Source organism: Haliotis rufescens, unplaced genomic scaffold, assembly GCF_023055435.1.
Source record: "Haliotis rufescens isolate VD_foot unplaced genomic scaffold, xgHalRufe1.0.p SCAF_2, whole genome shotgun sequence".
Lineage (NCBI taxonomy): Eukaryota > Metazoa > Mollusca > Gastropoda > Lepetellida > Haliotidae > Haliotis > Haliotis rufescens.
This window is the reverse complement of record NW_025963890.1, coordinates 55,079,356-55,098,380: the sequence shown is the minus strand read 5'-3', so window position 1 is coordinate 55,098,380 and position 19,025 is coordinate 55,079,356.

The window sequence follows — 19,025 nt, the reverse complement described above, 5'->3', positions numbered from 1 at the left end:
CACACACACACATACACGTGCATGCACGTCGCTATATAAGTGCAATAATCTTGGACGCGACGTTAAACTCAATTTCACCTCACCTCACCTCAGCACAGTTGCTTGGTACTTCATACCTCACATCAACCTTGTGTGACTCTACAATATATTCTGTTTTTTTTGCAATATGTACGTTTTTTAACCCTTTTTGACTTGGCCATGTTGACCGTTCTCTTAAATTCTTTCAAAATACATTTTGGCTCTGTAAACATAGTCAACCTAGGAGAATAATCAGTCTGGATTTTCGGCCGAAACAGATTCCATTGGCCGCAAAAAGCAAAGTAGCTCTGAAAATTATATGGACAGATCATTGAAAGTCAGTGATAACACCAGGTGTATGTGAAAGGGGAAAGTATGTAAACTTCATCTCCTCAGAAAGCACTGGACCAATGAAGCTGGAAACTTAACATGCTAGTTCCAACCAGGGAGTCTATATAGACCAGTCTCCCAGCTCCCATCTTCCCGAGGCAAGAGAGTTTACTGACTGTAAAAGTCCAGTTTCCACCCTTGCCGAACTAGGCTGGGATTATGGAGTTATATTTTGGCTGGACTGACGAGACTATGCACAGTGCAATCAAAATCGCGCACCGAAATCGCAATCCGGTTCGTAAACTGTCATGAAGATTTCGGTCGATTGCAGGATTGCCAAAACATGTGCATCGCCAAATCTTTGTCAACAGATATTTTCCAAATCTTTTCATGTTATTAATCAAGGTGCTCGCGTGATATGATGTACTTCGCGAAGTAAGATCCGTTTCAACACAAAATAGATCTTGATGGTCGATCAGATCCTCTTGACTGGGCGCCACCATTTTGATTGAAGCAAATGCATGTGATACGAGAGGTGGAATCTCATTGGTCCATATGGGAGAGGCATAGAATGGGTACTATGAACATTGGTGGATCGAAGCAATGCAAATATTCACCCAGTGTATTTATACCAATTTCCACCAGAACGACACATATATGTAATTGAACACAGACTGCATGTCATAATCGGAAAGTCGTTAATATGCAGTGTCCTATTCGTACACTGTCTTTGTCTGACAAGGGGATGCACCGAGGTGTTTTGTGTATCTTGGTCTAACCATGTGGCATGGTATTCTGTTATCCCAACTTTGATCAAACAGATTCCGATATTATGTCACTATTTTCAATCAGTATTCCAAACAGAACTATAGTCATTACAAACATAACACCATTGAAGGTCATATCCGCAACAGTCCTAACGATATTTTTGGGCGTATCGTACATACGTCGTCATATATTATTATTTACCAAAGATTGTATGATCAGAATGACTAAATATTGTGTTATTTTCAATAACGAAACTTTTACACAACTTTGTGTGAAGCACAGTTTCTTTTTCCCCGCTAGTATAGCTGGAATATTGCTGAGTGTGGCGTTAGAAATCAAGAGCATCGATCTTTTGGGATGCGATGACATGCATTAACCAAGAGCTAGTCACCTTTCACGACACGCTTGGGTTGCTGAAGCCCACTGAGATACCGTGTCGCAGTTTAACATGAATAATTCACTCAGACACAGTATACTGATTCCGAGCCAAGCAGTCCTTGTTTCAGCCGCTTAATGCCAAGCGCCAGTGAAGATGTGATCTTGACCCATGAAGATCCGGGGTAGAATAGATCTTCAGCAAGCCATACTTGCCGTAAAAGGCGACTTTGCTTGTTGTAAAAGGCGACTAACGGGATCGGGTGGTCAGGCTCGCTGACTTGGTTGATGCATGTCATCGAGTCCCAATTGCGTAGATGGATGCTCATGATGTCAATCACTGGATTGTCTGGTTCAGACTCGATTATTTACAGACCGCCGTCGTATAGCTGGAATATTGCTGCGTGCGGCATTCAACAACAAACACACAATCTTATCGTCCTTTGGTATGTCGCGGCCGGGGATCGAATCCCCGACCTTCCGCTATCCGCACAGACGCTCTACCACTAGACCACAGAGGCGGTCTCCATATTAGGAATAGCGCTGGGAGGAATTCAAAGAACACAAGGACCTGTAACGCAAAATATATGTTGCCGATAAGCCCCATGTTGAAAACCGAACGGTATGAATTATCGAGTACTATCGTGTGAACCAATATTGCGGCAAATCGGCGATTCATTGTTCTGCTTTTGATGAAGATGCTATATTTTCAACATGTGATTTCAAATCCTCAGTGATTAGCTGTGGCCTATCATCTGTGAGACTTCTTGCATGTCAGTTATATATGTTATATACCAGTATCACTTTGTCACATCACATGATTCGTCAGTTGATACAAACAATAGTAAGATTATATTCTGGTTGATGATGGTGTACCTGTTGCAATATCGATGTAAATGTAAACATGGATTATTTAAGGCATTTGTACTCTCACGGGATGACAGGAGTTTTTGTTTTATCAAAATATTGTTTCAGTGTATCATAGGCAGGGAATATAGGCCAGGCAACCTTGCAGACACATGGTGCACACAATACACAAGAAATCATCAATGATGAACTTTGAAGGTATTTGTACTCTCACAGGATGACATGAGTTTTTGTTTTATCAAAATATTGTTTCAGTGTATCATAGGCAGGGAATATAGGCTAGGCAACCTTGCAGACACATGGTACACACAATACACAAGAAATCATCAATGATGTTAATATAGTATTTATCAGAGGTTCATCCCTACGAAAAACTGAAAGTTAACATACCAATGGCCATGAGTCCTGACCTTAGCCCCATGGAGCATGTCTGGGACATGATCGGGAGACGTGAACTCCGACGTCGAAGGCCACAGCTACGTTAGCCGACACTGGGCCAGGCGCTGCAAGAGGAGTGGTCAGGACTCCCTCATACTGTCATTGGGAGGTTGATGCAGACCATGCCACACCGTATGGACAAATGTTTGGCAAATCGTGGGGGCATGGCCTACTGTTGATCAAGTCATCTCAAACGTAACGTTTTTTTATTACACATCCTTACAACACACCGCCAACATTTCTACCCATCCATTACTATCACTGTATATTTCTTTGCATTTCGGTAATGATCTGTTATTTTGAATATATCTCTGCAAGTTGAATGTTCCATGACGCCCCTATGTCTCCGCCGTCACATGTTATCTGGTATAATCTGTTATCTCCGCCTGGTGGCATCACTGACTTTCAGTGGTCCATTCATATAATTTCCACAGCTTTTTGCCCTTTACGTCAAGAGGAATCTGTTTCGGCAGAACATCTATGTCGGTTATTCTCTCGCATTGACAATTTTGATGAGATATTATCTCAAGCTCAAATCTGCTATTGATATATTGAACGATTGTATTGACTATGTTATTAAATTTTGTGACTTTTGGATTGGATGTTGAAAGACCAGTAAGACAACATGGCGTTCTTAATGTGAACCTTGTGGCACCAGCCTCCCAACCACAGCCTTCTCCATGGTTGTACTTAAACCAGTAATCCATTGTAATAAGGTTACGCTGTTGTTGTTTCTGGTTCTGAGCCATGCCAAACGTGCATTTTGTGCAATTTAAGATGACGCAACTATAGATCATTATGAAATTTTTTAGAGAAATTCTATATCAACCATAACGTGGTTTAGGTCGGAGAAATCAATTGAAGCTGTTGATTCAGGAAGCAGAATTAACAGACTCATTGTTTCCCCATTACGGAACATGCACAGAGTAAAGAGTTCATCCTCCTCAACTGACAAGTGAACTAAATTCAATATCAACTAGGTTTTAACTGACAAGTGAACTATGAACACACAATGACATTTTGAAAGTGGTCATAGGTCAAGTGGGATAACACTTTCTTTGTAAAGTACAGATTCTCGTACTTTTTGGGTTGAGTCCCGCCCGGGATTCGAACCCACACTGCCAGAGTGCGGCACCTAATCGCCAGCACACAAAGTCAGCGATCTAATCCACTCAGCCACCGAGGTTTCCACAAAAACGAAAGTCCGACAACTGGTAGTCTAGATCACGTACTTTGTGTACCCCTCTAACAAGTGTAAATTGGTGTGAGCTGATATTCATTGAAATTCGTAAATGATATTCATTGTGGAATATAAGCTTGGGGTGTAGAATTCGTCGTCATGTCATTATGACTAATGCTCAGGTCAACGTACAGATTATTTAGAACGGACGCGATGGTCGTAACTTAGTCTTTGGTGTATACAGGTATCGTATAAAGAGCAGGCGCACAAACAGTATCATAGGGCCTACTCAACCTCAGGTCGTACCGCAACCATCAACACCAAAGATGACAAGGTTCCGTCCACAATCACCATACTGATGATTCTAAGGTCTTTGTTGAAAATATCCTGTCCAACATGAAGCAGATGATCAGAGATAATGCCACACCTGTGTCACAGACAGACAGAAGAAATTGGAAGTAAGTAATTTCATCATAGTAAATTAAAAGATTTAATAAAGAAATTGTGTCAGATAGTTTTGCCTCTGTGTCCTCCCGCTGTGATGGCGGGGACCTTTGGGTTTGCGCTTTGAAAGAAGCCGATGCAGCCAACACAAAAGTCAGCGCCTTTGATGACCATGACTAATTTATAGACATGATTAAAGATGAGCAAACTGCAACAGAAATCCAGATCATGCAGCGGAATGTCGGCTGTTGCCTGCCGCCAAACAGACGTAATATAGGGCGCTTGATAACGCCATCTCCAGAGTGACCAGACAACCATCCAGCAATGTGGCGCCGTGTCAAATAATGTTGGAATGTAAACGTACATGTTATTCAAAACGAAAATAAATATACATATACAGTGCCAATATTCTGTACACAATTTTATAAATTAGACTGGGTTCTTTCCATGTGTGTTATTATGTAAGTTGTGTCTACCCTTGGTAAATTCTTAATTTGAAATATAACTATATTGAAATATCACCTCGGTACCATCGCATGACAGACCTTGACACGATCCCCATGCTTGTCACAACAGTGGCGTGGTTAAGCAACCGTTACTTGCGGGCGTATCAGGACTGTACCCCGACTTTACTAGTTGTGGTTAACAAAATGGCAATGGGTGGATTTGTACAGTTAACACGAGCTTCTTTGGCGACCACATGAAGTCCCCTTTTCAAGAACAATGACCAAATAGTTGCCAACTTAACAGTGACGCAATTCATTTTTTTATAAAGAGAATTGCCCCAAAAATGCCCTAATGAAATTGTAATCAATACAACCCCATCTCTCTCTCTCCTTCTCTCTCTCTCTCTCTCTCTCTCTCTCGCTCTCTCTCTGTGTGTCTCTCTCTCTCTGTGTCTCTCTCTCTCTCTCTCTCTCTCTCTCTCTCTCTCTCTCTCTCTCTCTCTTCCCCCCGAAAAAATAAAAAATAAAATAATAATATCAAAGGTTCAGCACCTTACTATAATTCATGTTGCTAACACAATCACAATAACAGGAACAGTTTTTACATGAGTTTCCACAGATTTAGTATCTCACCACCTGCCCCTTCACCTTATGTGTATTTTAGCTACATGGATCAATAGCGTTATTTGAACGGCATTTTCACCTGGAACCCGTGTGGCCAGTGACGCACATGAATCCAATTGTATCGTTATTGACCCCGATATTGAAGCATTGCCGTTTGTATGCCAAGCAATTTTCACATTTCTTACCAGTTTGTTATTGATTATGTTCCATTATCGTTAATTATTTTCATGGTGATACCAATAATGTTTTATTTACAGCATTAATTCTTTACTAATATCATTTAATAAATTGATGGTGTAAGTATTTGATTGTATCGTGAAATAAATTATTGATATACTACACCTGAAAATTTCAACCTGTATTTCTCAAGCAAAATTGAAAACATCAGGAAGCTACTTGTCCCCGATGATGGTCAGTCCCGATCTGACCGAGGATCTGACCATCAGACCCCAAAGTTCATTTTGAACCATTGCACTTATATAGCGACGTGCATTTACGTGTGTGTGTGTTTGTGTGGCTGCTTTTACTAGGCCGGACTGATGCCGATTTATAGTGCTAGCTCACTGAGATACCATGCCGCAGTTTATCATGAATACCCCACTCAGTATACTGACTCCGAGCCGACCAGTCCTTGTTTTAGTCCCTTAATGCCAAGCGCCAGACAGGGTAACAACAAGTACCATCTTTTAACGTCTTTTCGTATGACGCGGCCGGGGATCGGACCCCGGACCTTCCGCTCTACCACTAGACGCTCTACCACTAGAGCACGGAGGCGGTCCCAATCTTTCTGAGAATTGTCTCCACACATAACACAACAAACTCGTTTTTTATACCTTTTTTAGCCATTTTCCCCTCGAATATTTACTTTAAAGATCATATCTTGTAAGGTTGTTGACAGAAACCATTGCAAGTTACATGAAGTTAGTGTACCATATGTATCTCATGTTTTGTTCATGGTTGCATTCTTAAAGTAACACCGCTTGGTGGTAATATTTGATAAATATTTGGGACACCCTTGGAACACGCCAATTTCGTAGCGGCTTTTTGACAGAGTTGGTACAAGCAAACCCTTTGAGGAATCTAACATGTTGAGAACGGAAATGGGTTTAGAAAAGACTTGGACACACCGGCACACGCCAATTTCGTAGCGGCGATACCCTGCAAGTGGTACCTACATTTGACGGATTTGGCACAAGGAAACCCTTTGAGGATTCGAACGTGGACGTTTGTGCGCAGTGTTACTTGGAGCTCGCCATTGCTGCTTTGCAGCTATATATTATTATTTATATTATTATTATTATTATTATTATTATTAATGGTATCAAGTATAAAATACCATACCTACAATGTATAAAGCCATTGTTAATCAAAATACTGATAGTTACCTCACTGAATAAATAATGATACTGGCAGGTCGATATCTTTCAGTTGATACAAAATTACATCTCAGGTAGTAAACATTATCATTTATTCAGATGTTGATCAAACACCTCGGATGACACACTCGGACCTTGGAACAGCTTTAAGAGCAATAGCGATCGACTCCTGCGTGAACAGAGTGGTATGGTATTCTTCTCATACTGTCGACTGTTTCCATTGCTGACTCTTGCGTAGTCTTGCGAAGTTCATCTTGGTCCGCTCTTCCTCAATATTGGAATTCTGGTAAACGCTATGAAGGCGCTAACACTGACGCTGTGTCGCTTTTGCGTGGTATTTTTGGTTTCATTGCTGTTTATTTTCAGCTACTTTATTGCCACAGAAAAATCAGTTGAGTCCCCGAAGTCTTCTGCGAGTACCACTTCACTGATCCATACGAAACAGTGCCCGGATGTGTGACGTCACACCACACAGGGTACGTGGCGAACTCGACCTTTGACACCGGAAGAGGACTCTGAGATTATGCATTTTTTAAGATATTCAAATACAAGGTTTCGTTTTCCAGCGAACTACCAAAGACAAGATGGACGTTGCGGTAACGTTGTATACCCATCTGCAAGAAAGTTTCGAGCCCTCTGCGACCCCAAAGGATATATACGCCCTGTTGCTTCTACAACATATGTATGAACAAAAATGTTTCCCAGTGTGTCTGTGAGGAATGTAACGATATTCGACAGGACGCCCACGCCGAGTACTCCACTTGGGTCCCCTCCCACCCAGCCTGTCCCTACCGAGTCTTTAGTTCCCAGGAAGCATGTGACCTACTTACGGGTAGCACGCACCACTTTGTTTGAGACTCCCTCGTCCGCCATGTTTATACAGCTCTGCTTCTGGTCATCGCTGGTGATATGGACTATGGTGCCATAAATGACAGCGTCTCAGAAGGTGAGACAAAGCCAGGCTTTTGTCAATCTCATTAAAATCAGATCTTTGTTCTTGCTGCCGCTAAACAAAGATCTGGGGACATCTCATTACGGGTCACGTCAGAACGGCTATAGGAGTGAATACACAATGCCATTTAGAAAGTGGTCAAATGTAACAAATGTATATTTGGGATAACACTTTCTTAGTAAAGTACAGATTCTCGTACTTTTTGGGGTTGAGTCCCGTCATGGATTCGAACCCACACTTGCCAGAGTAACATTTGTTACGTGGCTATAGGATTGATTGCGTCATTGATGTTATGAAGTTATGAAGTTCATTAAATGATCTTTTTTTGTCTGAAGGAAGCTGATAGAGAGTGCTGAATACACATTTTTCATTGAACAACTATCTTTGGCAGCCTACCCGTGAAGATCCGGGGTAGAATATGTCTTCAGCAACCCATGTTTGCCGTAAAAAGGCGACTATGCTTGTCGTAAGAGGCGACTAACGGGATCGAGTGGTCAGACTCGCTGACTTGCTTGATGCATGTCATCGTATCCCAATTGTGTGGACAGATGCTCACTATGTCAATAACTGGATTGTTTGCCCCAGACTCGATTATTTACGGACCGTCGGCATATGGCTGGAATATTGCTTCTTGCGGCGTTAAACAACAAACAAACAAACAAACTTTTGTAGCCATGGATAGTGACGAGTAACGGAAGTAAGTCAAGTTCATTTAGATCGAAGTCGAGTAATTTTTAACCAACTGGTACATAAGTTCAACTTCAAAATATCTAAAATCTCGTTAAATACAGTTTGTTCAGAAATAAATCAGTTCAGCATTATGCGTCACTATTCCTACAGCCTGTCATTCGTACAACAGGAGATGTCATGTAAATTTTCAGAAGTGTCACCAATGTAATATATTTATACAACAGGTTGCGACGAACTTAACATAACCATTTTGATAATAAGGGGGCGGCCATCTGAGGTTGGTTTGTTCTTTAACGCCGCACTCTGCAATATTCCAGTTATATGACGGCGTTCGGTATATGATCGAGTCTGGACCAGACAATCCAGTGATTAAAATCATGAGCATCGATCCGCGCAATTGGGATCGATGACATACATCAACCAAGTCGGCGAGCCTGACCACTCGATCTCGTTAGTCGCCTTTTACGACAAACATAGTCGCTTTTTTATGGCAAGCATGGGTTGCTGAAGACATATGCTACCCCGGATCTTCACGGTCATCTGAGGCAATCAGGGGATTGTCACCAAAACATATGACAGTACTTAGGGGAGGGTCATACAAAATAATACACATATTTGGGGAGGGCTACGTTAAAATAGACATTTCATAATAAAACGTAGTAATTTTTGCATTTTGAGGGAAGTTCATGTCCAGATTGTACAAGGGCATGGGAAGGGTCATACACAAATGTGACAAACATTAGGAGAGGGTAATTATTTTCAGTACATTAATAAATGGAAACCTCTGACCAACCGACCCGTGAAGGTCCGGGGTAGAATAGGTCTTCAGCAACCCATGCTTGCCGTAAAAGGTGACTATGCTTGTCGTAAAAGGCGACTAACGGGATCGGGTGGTCAGGCTCGCTGACTTGGTTGAAGAATGTCATCGATCCCAATTGCGTGGATTGATGCTCATGATATCAATCACTGGATTGTCTGGTCCAGACTCGATTATTTACAGACCGCCGTCATATAGCTGGAATATTGCTGAGTGCGGCGTTAAACAACAAACCAACCAACTCTTACCAACCACCCGTGTGAAAAAGACCAATGTGTTATAAGCATCAATTTCACTGGTATTAATCTGATGGCAGCTTATATGTAGGACTGCTGAATCATAAAATTACATTTTTTTTCAGACATTAAGCAAAGCTGCAAAGGATTGCATATGTTTTCTGAGAAAACCTGCCGTCTTCATCTCCGATACAAAACTAAGACATGTAACGGAACAGCGAATTTGGAAATGAAATACTACACACACGCTGCCGATGGGATCAAGATAGAACAAGAATCTCTATCCCTGGCCGGCCGAAAGTCGATCGTCTTTTTCGGTATTGGCGTGCACGATGACTTCAACGTGAATCTGATCTGTCGGAACTACGTGTCGCCGCTTGTTATGCAATTAAAGAAGATGCGGACAGTGTGGCCACGGGTGATCTGGATGGACGCACATGCTCCTGGGTTGTTCAAATCTCCTTTTTATTATAAACAAAGTGCTTCGTCTGTAGAAAAGTTTAATTTCCAAATGGAACCTTGTTTGACAAAATTAGAAGTCCCTATCTTAAGGACGTTTAATCTTACCGATGGCATGTCTAGTTTCGACGGAGAACACTACGGAAGGAAGGATTTGAAGGAACTTCGCAGCTCTGGAAAATGGTGAAGTTCAAGAGCCCAGCGAAGAGTATAACTTCACGCAAAATGAAAGTCATTTCTTAAAATTGGCCGTCAAGTGACCGCTTGTGTCTAGTTTTTGTGAAATAAAAACACATGATAACACAATAGTTACTTCAACAGACTGTTCAATGGAATCGTCCAACGAAGATGTTATGCTGACATAAGTTCTTTCAATTATTTCAGGATTCGCACACATGTCGAATGGAAATTCATCTTCAATATGACAAATACCGGAGGGACGTAATCTTAAATTTGTTGGTACTGACTAGTCAAAACTAATCAGGCTAGTGTTTTACTATTCGTTTGTTTGTTGTTTAATGCCGCACTTAGCAAAATTCCAGCTATATGACGGCCGTCTGTTAATAATCGAGTCTGACAATCCAGGGGTTCATTTCTCTACATATTTTGTATGTTGCTACTAGCAGATGATGCCAAAGAACCAGCTAATCTTTCAAGTAAAACTACTCGAAAGATAGGAATGTTAACTGCAAAATATTATATATTTTATCCAATTTAGAAAAGGGGGTAGAATACCCGTTCAAGACAATGGTTTTATAATGGTAACCCGATTACGATTTGTAAATCAGTTGTTATTTATATCACACAATGAATCGTGTTATAACGGTCGCTGACGTAACAATGAAGTCAAAGATGGCCCTTGTACAGATATTTTTCTTTATCTATAAAATTGAAAGTAGATCCCCACATCTGTACTGTAAACTGTTTGAACCGCAGAATTCAATTCTCTTACCCATGCTTGCCGTATAAGGCGAATATGCTTGTCGTAAGAGGCGACTAACGGGATCGGGTGGTCAGGCTCACTGACTTGCTTAATGCATGTCATCGTATCCCAATTACGTGGATCGATGCTCATGATATCAATCACTGACTTGGCCGATGCATGTCATCATATACCAATTTCGTTGATCGATACTCAATGTCAATCACTGGATTGTCTTGTATTCACTCGATTATGTAGAGACGGCCGTCATCTAGCTCATATTGATGAGTGCGGCGTTAACAAACAAACAAGCAAAAAATGCATTTCATTGGTACGAATGATTTCCAGGCCCTGCTTGTTTTTATAATGGTCAGAAAGTAGAAACTGATATTCGGAATGAAGAATATGACTACTGTCATTTAATATCTTACGCGCCTTCTTGACAATTTGCTGCTCATAAATCTCGCTGATGTGTTGAATTTGGGTACCTGAGAGCATGCTTGCTGTATTTAGAATTGTACGTATTTTTTATATTTATCTTGAAAGGCTAAAATGCCTTGAATAAATGTTATAGTAAAGAGAGTATGGAGATATTCTTAATAAGGTGAGTTAAATATGTCAGTGAACTCATACGGTGAGCTAAATGAACCCTGCCGCTCCAGGGCAAACACAACGGACATACATCAACCTGTTGGAAACCCATGGCGGAAATATGATATTCATTTGGACGCATTCTTAAGATACTGTTTTAATTATGTATGACACATGATAAAACAAGATAGGTAATTTGTCATCAGGATGAAAAAACTTTGCACCGAAAATATCGCAACCTTATAGGTTTGCTCCTTTCCAATTTCTGTGTTATGATCAACAAAATGTCTGGATAAGAAATGGCAGACAAATACTTATTCACTGTGGTCTACCCGCTGTCCTTTATGATCCGATCCAGGGTAAAATAGGTCTTCAGCAACCCATCCTTGCCGTTAAAGGCGACTATGCTTGTCGTAGGAAGCGCCTAACGGGATCGGGTGGTCAGGCTCGCTGACTTGGTTAATGCATGTCATCGATCCCAATTGCGTGGATCGATGCTCATGGTATTAATCACTGGATTATCTGGTTCAGACTCGATTTTTTAGAGACCGCCGTCATATAGCTGGAATATTGCTGAGTGCGGCGTTAAACAACAAACCAACCAACTTTAATGACCCACAAAGCGTTTCAAGCCAATGGTTCCCTGTCTACTCATTTTAACCATATGTGAACCAAATGACGTTCAGCTAGGAAATAAACCAACTGTGTTTAAATATTTATGTAGTCCCACTGTAGAGTAGATACCTCTTTTTTAAATTTTGAACCGAACGCTTAAGTTTGTGTATTTCATAGGCTAGGCAAGATCTAGTAATTGATCTAGTGGTAGAGCGTCCGCACGGAGCCGCGTCATACGAAAATACGTTAAAAGATGGTACTTGTTGTTACCCTGTCTAGCGCTCGGCATAAAGGGGCTAAAACAAGAACTTGCCGGCTCGGGGTCAGTTTTACTTTTTTAAGCAGCCACAAACACACGTGCATGCACGTCGATATATAAGTGCAATCATCAATCGCGACGTTACACCTCATTTCACCTCATCACCATCCACCTTAAACTGGTACTCCGTGATAAAACTAAACGATTGTTCAACAAAGTTGTAAATGCCTACGACCTGCAGGCTTCAGGTCTTCTTCCAACAACAACTAACAGCGTCAACACAAACTGATGATCGCACTCTTCCTGTTATGGAATAAAGGTCCAATGTACATCTCTTTATCAGTTTGTCTATGTTTTGTTTTGGGTCATATAAAACAACTACAGGAGCTTAATGTTTTGCACAGAATTGGATTGTTTTGCACAGAATTGGATTGGATTGGATTGGATTACCTTACCTTACCTTACCTTACCTTACCTTACCTTACCTTACCTTACCTTACCTTACCTTACCTTACCTTACCTTACCTTACCTTACCTTACCTTACCTTACCTTACCTTACCTTACCTTACCTTACCTTACCTTACCTTACCTTACCTTACCTTACCTTACCTTACCTTACCTTACCTATTGCGAAGCATTCACTTCAACAGTTTTTGCAAAACTGTCCTGTGTGAGTCGTCAGTTGCATCCACTCACAGGTTATACTAAATGGAGGCAGCACATCCCATGTGGTTGATATCAACAGGGTTTTAGGCTGTTCAGTCGCGATAAAATACCCCAAACCCCAAACAAAGTAAGCCAAAGTTTTGCTGATTCGGGTTTTATAATAAAAGAATTTAACGATGTAATTCCAGTCAGTGATATTGTAGAACTTGCAAATATAAAACGTCAACACCAAGGAGATATTAGTCTCGATCTTCCGAAACAGATTCCATTGGCAAGAATAGTGGTGAGGGAAAAGGCAACATGCTGTTAGGATCTTAAGATATTCACTTAGTCGTTATTATCAGTGTTATATAATCACCATCAAGTCAAAATTATCCAATAAAAGACAGGAATCATGTGACATTAATACAGTTCTAATGATGTGAAGACAAATGAAATTCCAATAATGGATGATAATTTGAATTATTCATCCACCATTCCGCCGCCTGAAATCCTTAAAAACAGGCGGCAGGCTCTTGTGTTGTTGAAAACTCTTTCATCGTTCGTTACAATGATTTCGTCTATATATTTGATTCTTTTGGTTCATCTAACTTTAGCATACCAAGTAACAAAACACAAGTTTAAAATGTGTCTACCTACACGCAGCCAATGTGATAACGACAATGTCGCCCATGATCAATGTCAAATTGTAAGTCTTATTTCCAAAAGAGGATGTGCAGTGCTATGCTCCTCACAGCCAACCTGTTCCTCCTTTAAGTACAATGGGCACTCATCTCGCTGCATCACTGGAACCAACTGTCATGAACTGCCTGGAGCAATGATGCCAAGTCCGTGGAATATGTATGCGAAAGGTCTCATTGAAGGTAATATATTTCAATAATATTTAATCAATCAATACACTAATGTTCATTATGTTCAAGCTTGTCTATCGAATTTTACACTCGAATGATGCCTAAATATTTAACAAGTGATACAAACATGCAAAATATGAATCCTTAAAAAGAATATTTCTTACTTTGAAATTTTATGGTGGTATTAAGTCTACATAAACCATGTTTACATCTAAAGGTAAAAAAATAGGTGTCACTTCTTCAGCTGAGAAGGATAACAGTTTAGAATGACATTTTGTGGAATTATTTCGTTTCAGATTTGGAAAAATGAGAGTTACATTTAGAGGGGGTAATGATTATGTTTTTACCTCAGAATTCAGAGAAGAATTTTTTAATATTACACGCAGAATTATGATAATGTTACCGCAGAATTCGTATGGGACGTATAAATAGAGCATCATTATTTCTATTCAGTGAAACAATTTTTGTTGTTGAGACATACAAGGCATCCTCTAACTAAGAATACTAATTTTATCATATAATGGATAGTTGTATCGACGACAGAATATGCAAATTAGGTCACCTAGCAGAAGTTCTTTTTGTAAACTCCATACGTTGACGCGATGTGTACTTGCAAAATCCATAGGTCTTGACACATATATTTTGGTATTTCATTTTTGTCCGGCGCGGTTTCTACATTTACTGTTGTGAATATAAATATGTTTAATTATTCAAAGCAGTACATCACATGATAAAGGGATTATTACAGTGGTCTCTTTTCGTATTGTAAATGTCGTATTTCAGACTTTAAGACAAGGAGCATGAGTTTTATCGTCAACTGTGGACCAGGCATGGACAATATCAAATGTATCCTCCACCATCCTGTATTCGCCCTCAACCTCTCCTCCCTCATACCCCCACCCCACAGCATAATACAGTCTGTGGCTTTGACAAGCCAAGAAACATACATTGTAATTGGGGTGAAGTCCAACCAACAATCATAGGTTTCTTTCCTGCCCATAGGACGCTACTCTGCATAACGAATTGCAGCGCTAAAACGACTGGGCTCAACATGCCCCCGTGCCCCCGTTACACACAATAGTGCCCCCGTTACACACAATAGTGAGGCCATTAGATATCTCTAAGTATCTCAAAGTTGGTTTGAATCCGAGCAATGCATGATATCCTGTCTGGACAGCTAACGCCATGATGATGACTGCAAGTCTGGCGAGACACCCGCAAGAACATTAAACGGAAACGCTAATATCATCTTTTACAGTACCCGTAACGACAACTTTTGCTGCCATGAAGCCATCACCTGTGACCAAACGGGTGCCATTGAAAGAGGCGACCAATCTTGCCATGACAAGACGTGTCGCCAACTACACAAGTCCAATGCCTTCCACTTCAGTAAAACGTGAGTGGTTTTGGAGTTTTGATTTTTTTAGATTTTGGAAGTTTAAAAAATCAAACTCTTTTTCCGAAAACGCTGGAAAACTAAATTCTCCACAGGTGTTTCTAAACAAGTAACATAAAAGGTTCACAGGACCCGCCCACTGAATATTAAATGGTCGGTCCCAAACTTCAGATATTATCTCACTTTGTATGCAGGGAATCATTTATCGTATGTTCAAAACAATTAACAGCAGGTGTGTAAAGTAAAATATGTGAATAAACTGCCTCAGCCGTGACCATGTCTTCGGAGTACATCCTGTGCCTGGTCTCTGTGATGTCGAAGAATTGCCCAGCGTTACCCAAGCCGTTAACGTAGACTAAGTTAACAGATAGCAACCATTCGTGTGTTGGTGTGTGTTTGGGTGGGGTTAGGTGAGGTGAGGTGGTGCTTGATTATGATTTTAGAATTCACCCACCCCACCCATGGGTACAAAGTCCATGGTACACTGTTTCTTCTGTTGAGGTTTTTCCTGTTGGGACCATGTACACTAATTTATCATTTAACTTAAGCATTTATCCATGACATGAGCTTATGACATAAAAACATGTATGTCATACCCCAATGACATAAGTATGCAAATTAGATATGCAAATTAGATAACCGGAAGAGCGAGCGGTTTGATTTGAAACTATATATTATAAGTGAAGTTACACCAGAGATATAATCAGATTACACAGAATCGTTGTTGTTACCGTTATTAAAGTTTCAATTATTCTGCAAAAGTCTGTTCAAGTATTTTGTTTAAAATAATCCGAGGAACTTTTTTTCTCAGCGAATTGTTTATTTTGGTTTACATGGCTATGAAAAATATGTATCACTACGCACGATCTATACGTAAGATGAAGTTGCTGATGTTAATGTTTAATGCAATTATTCCTTAATTTGGAAGCAAAAATGTGAAAATGATAAATAGAATTCATCACTGGTGTTTTTTAAAATGGGAAATATCAACCGCCAAAGGCTCGGCAAATACCGATTAACTAAGACTCGGTTGATATTTCCCATATTAAAAAACACTCGTGATGAATCCTCTATATAAGTATCGATACAATTAGGAGATAAATAATTCGTTTTGTAAGATTTGCGTGATGTTATGCTGAATGGATGTACGGAAATTTTCCATTTGAATACTCCGCCTTACGGCGTCGGCGTCGTGTTCAAATGAAATTTCCGTACATCCATTCAGCAAATCTTACAAAATGAAATATTTATCGACATTGTAACATGAACGTTAATTAAAATCGATATTTAGGAGGAACTAATTTACTAAGCGCATGACACAACAAGACTGTCGTTAGTAATACGTCTCCTCGTGCTCACCTTCGAAAAGATGCATGATATGGGGTGCCGCGAAACCGATCAATGGTTTCGAGGTACTCCAATAATGAGGGTCCATTTTACGAAAGGGGTGGTCACTTGTTCAAGCCCATTTCTCAGGAAATAAACAAACAACAGGAAATATCACAAATTCAATTCTTTATCACAGTTCCCCATCTTACATGTAATTTGTAGTTATGCGTATCTATGAAATACAAATAATCAAAATTAGAAAAGATGTACATACTGTTTGGCCCCTGTACAAGATAGTGTCAACTCGCCTGAAACTGAGGTGGTGACAATTTTTTAAGAGACGTCAAACATCTGCGAAATTTCAGACATGCAGCTTAGCTGGGATTGAAAAAGTTGTTTACTGTTACAGTGGAATAACATATGTGAGAGAGACCGTGGAAATTAGCAGAAGAATTAACCTGGAAATTATTCACGGGAGCAGTGGACAGTGGCAGGATATTTGTATCTTTGACAGGTACCAAATTACGTTCGTTAGCGAGCTGCTGCTGTCCCTGAAAAATGTTCGAATAATGTCGTTTTTGAGACGAGCTCGAGTCAATGGAATACGACTTCAACGATTCATCGGTTTTGTGGCCGGTAATTCTGCAAATCTCGCGATTTTCAATACCTGCGTTTGACAGCAAAGTGACGGCAGTTTGCAGTGTGAAATTCCCGGTCTTGGATAATGTTTATGCTGCGCTCAAATGGCGGTCCCCTGATGTGCCTGTGTATGAGTAAAGTAAATTAAAGTACGATTTTGAGTAAAGGTCTCCCTCAGCATTTCTGACTTCGGCATAAAAGAACCTCAGTCTCTCATTCAGTTGAAAAGCAGGAAGCTCTTCGAACGTGGGTTCAAAACCTCGGAAACCAAGCCATTCTGGAAGTGAAAAGATTGCCTTGTTCAGGGTACAAATGTGACGGTAAGTGGGAGTAATTCGTTATTATTACGGTGTCGTGTTTAAATGAAATTTCCGTATATCCATTTAGTATAACATATCTCAAATCTTACAAAACGAAATATTTAATTTATGTTAAGATTTTGGATAATCTCGTTATATTATTGCCAATTTTTGCGATGACACATTGGTCACGCTTTACATTGCTATTATGGCAATGGTGTAAGGGAGGTAACTCTCGCTGATGTTGATCGAATCTGCGTAGGAAATTTTGGTATGTGTACGTATTCTTTTATGTTTCAATGGCTTACGTCGAAATATTTTAACTCCCAGTAGATTTGGAGAGGTTTCCATCCACGTTGTCCTGTACTGCTTTTTCATCAAGGGACGCGAAGCGGTGACTGGACGCTTGAACTTTGGGCTCTACGGAAACGCTGGCTGTATTTCCTAGTTATGGGGCCATCTCAGAACGGTTTCCAGCTTCAACAGCTGTTGTGGGTTATAATAAGAACAAAATTAGGTGGGTGTATGAAAGTCATAACTATTATAGAGTTGCAATAAATGTTTTTTACTCTGTTAAAAATTGATTTTGTTTTGTTTTTGTCCTTTGGCCAAGCCCAAGAAAATTACATTAATTATGATTATGATTTTGTAATTAATGGAAAAAGGTAAATTTCATTTACCTTCAAATTCTTGAATTATCTCAGAAAATGTCTCGTCGCCCCATTCACTCAATATTTCATCGAAATCTCCGATGTGGAAGTCAGGGAAAATTTCCATTTGTTCCTCCATGTTGATGATTTCAAAAATAGTTCCATTAATTAATGTATACATACACGGTGATGAGACCCCAAAAATTCAGCGATGTTATGCTCATTCGACAACACTTTTTAACCAATCAGATCAGGGAACATTCCTACTTTTATGTTACAATTACTTTTCAGCACTCTGCCCGGACAGAGAGGGCTATTCAGACGGCTTCTGTTTCAAGTTGCACAATAAGCCTGTGTGGCATGTTTATGCAAAGGTAAACCATCAACATGTCCTGTTGCAACTGTGATATTTACATATATATTTAGATAAGAGCACACAGACACACGCACACAGACACACACACACACACACACACACGAAAGAATGTCTTTCGAAACAACATAAAATGACTGCTTTTACCATGTAAATAATCAGGTCTTTGAAAGGCATCTAGAAGTGATACACATAAGGTAGAGAATTTATGGATGTCAACTTCTTTATTATGAGGAACACAACGTTTCGGAGTATATGTATATGCTTACTCCTTCATCAGGTGAATGAATGCCTTACTTACTTACTTACTTACTTTGGAGATTTAACGTGCGCTTTCCGACTGATGCGTATTTCGCACACGGGCCCGGCCAGGCCATTTAATGTGTTTCCGAAAGGGGCGAAAGTGGTGTGTGC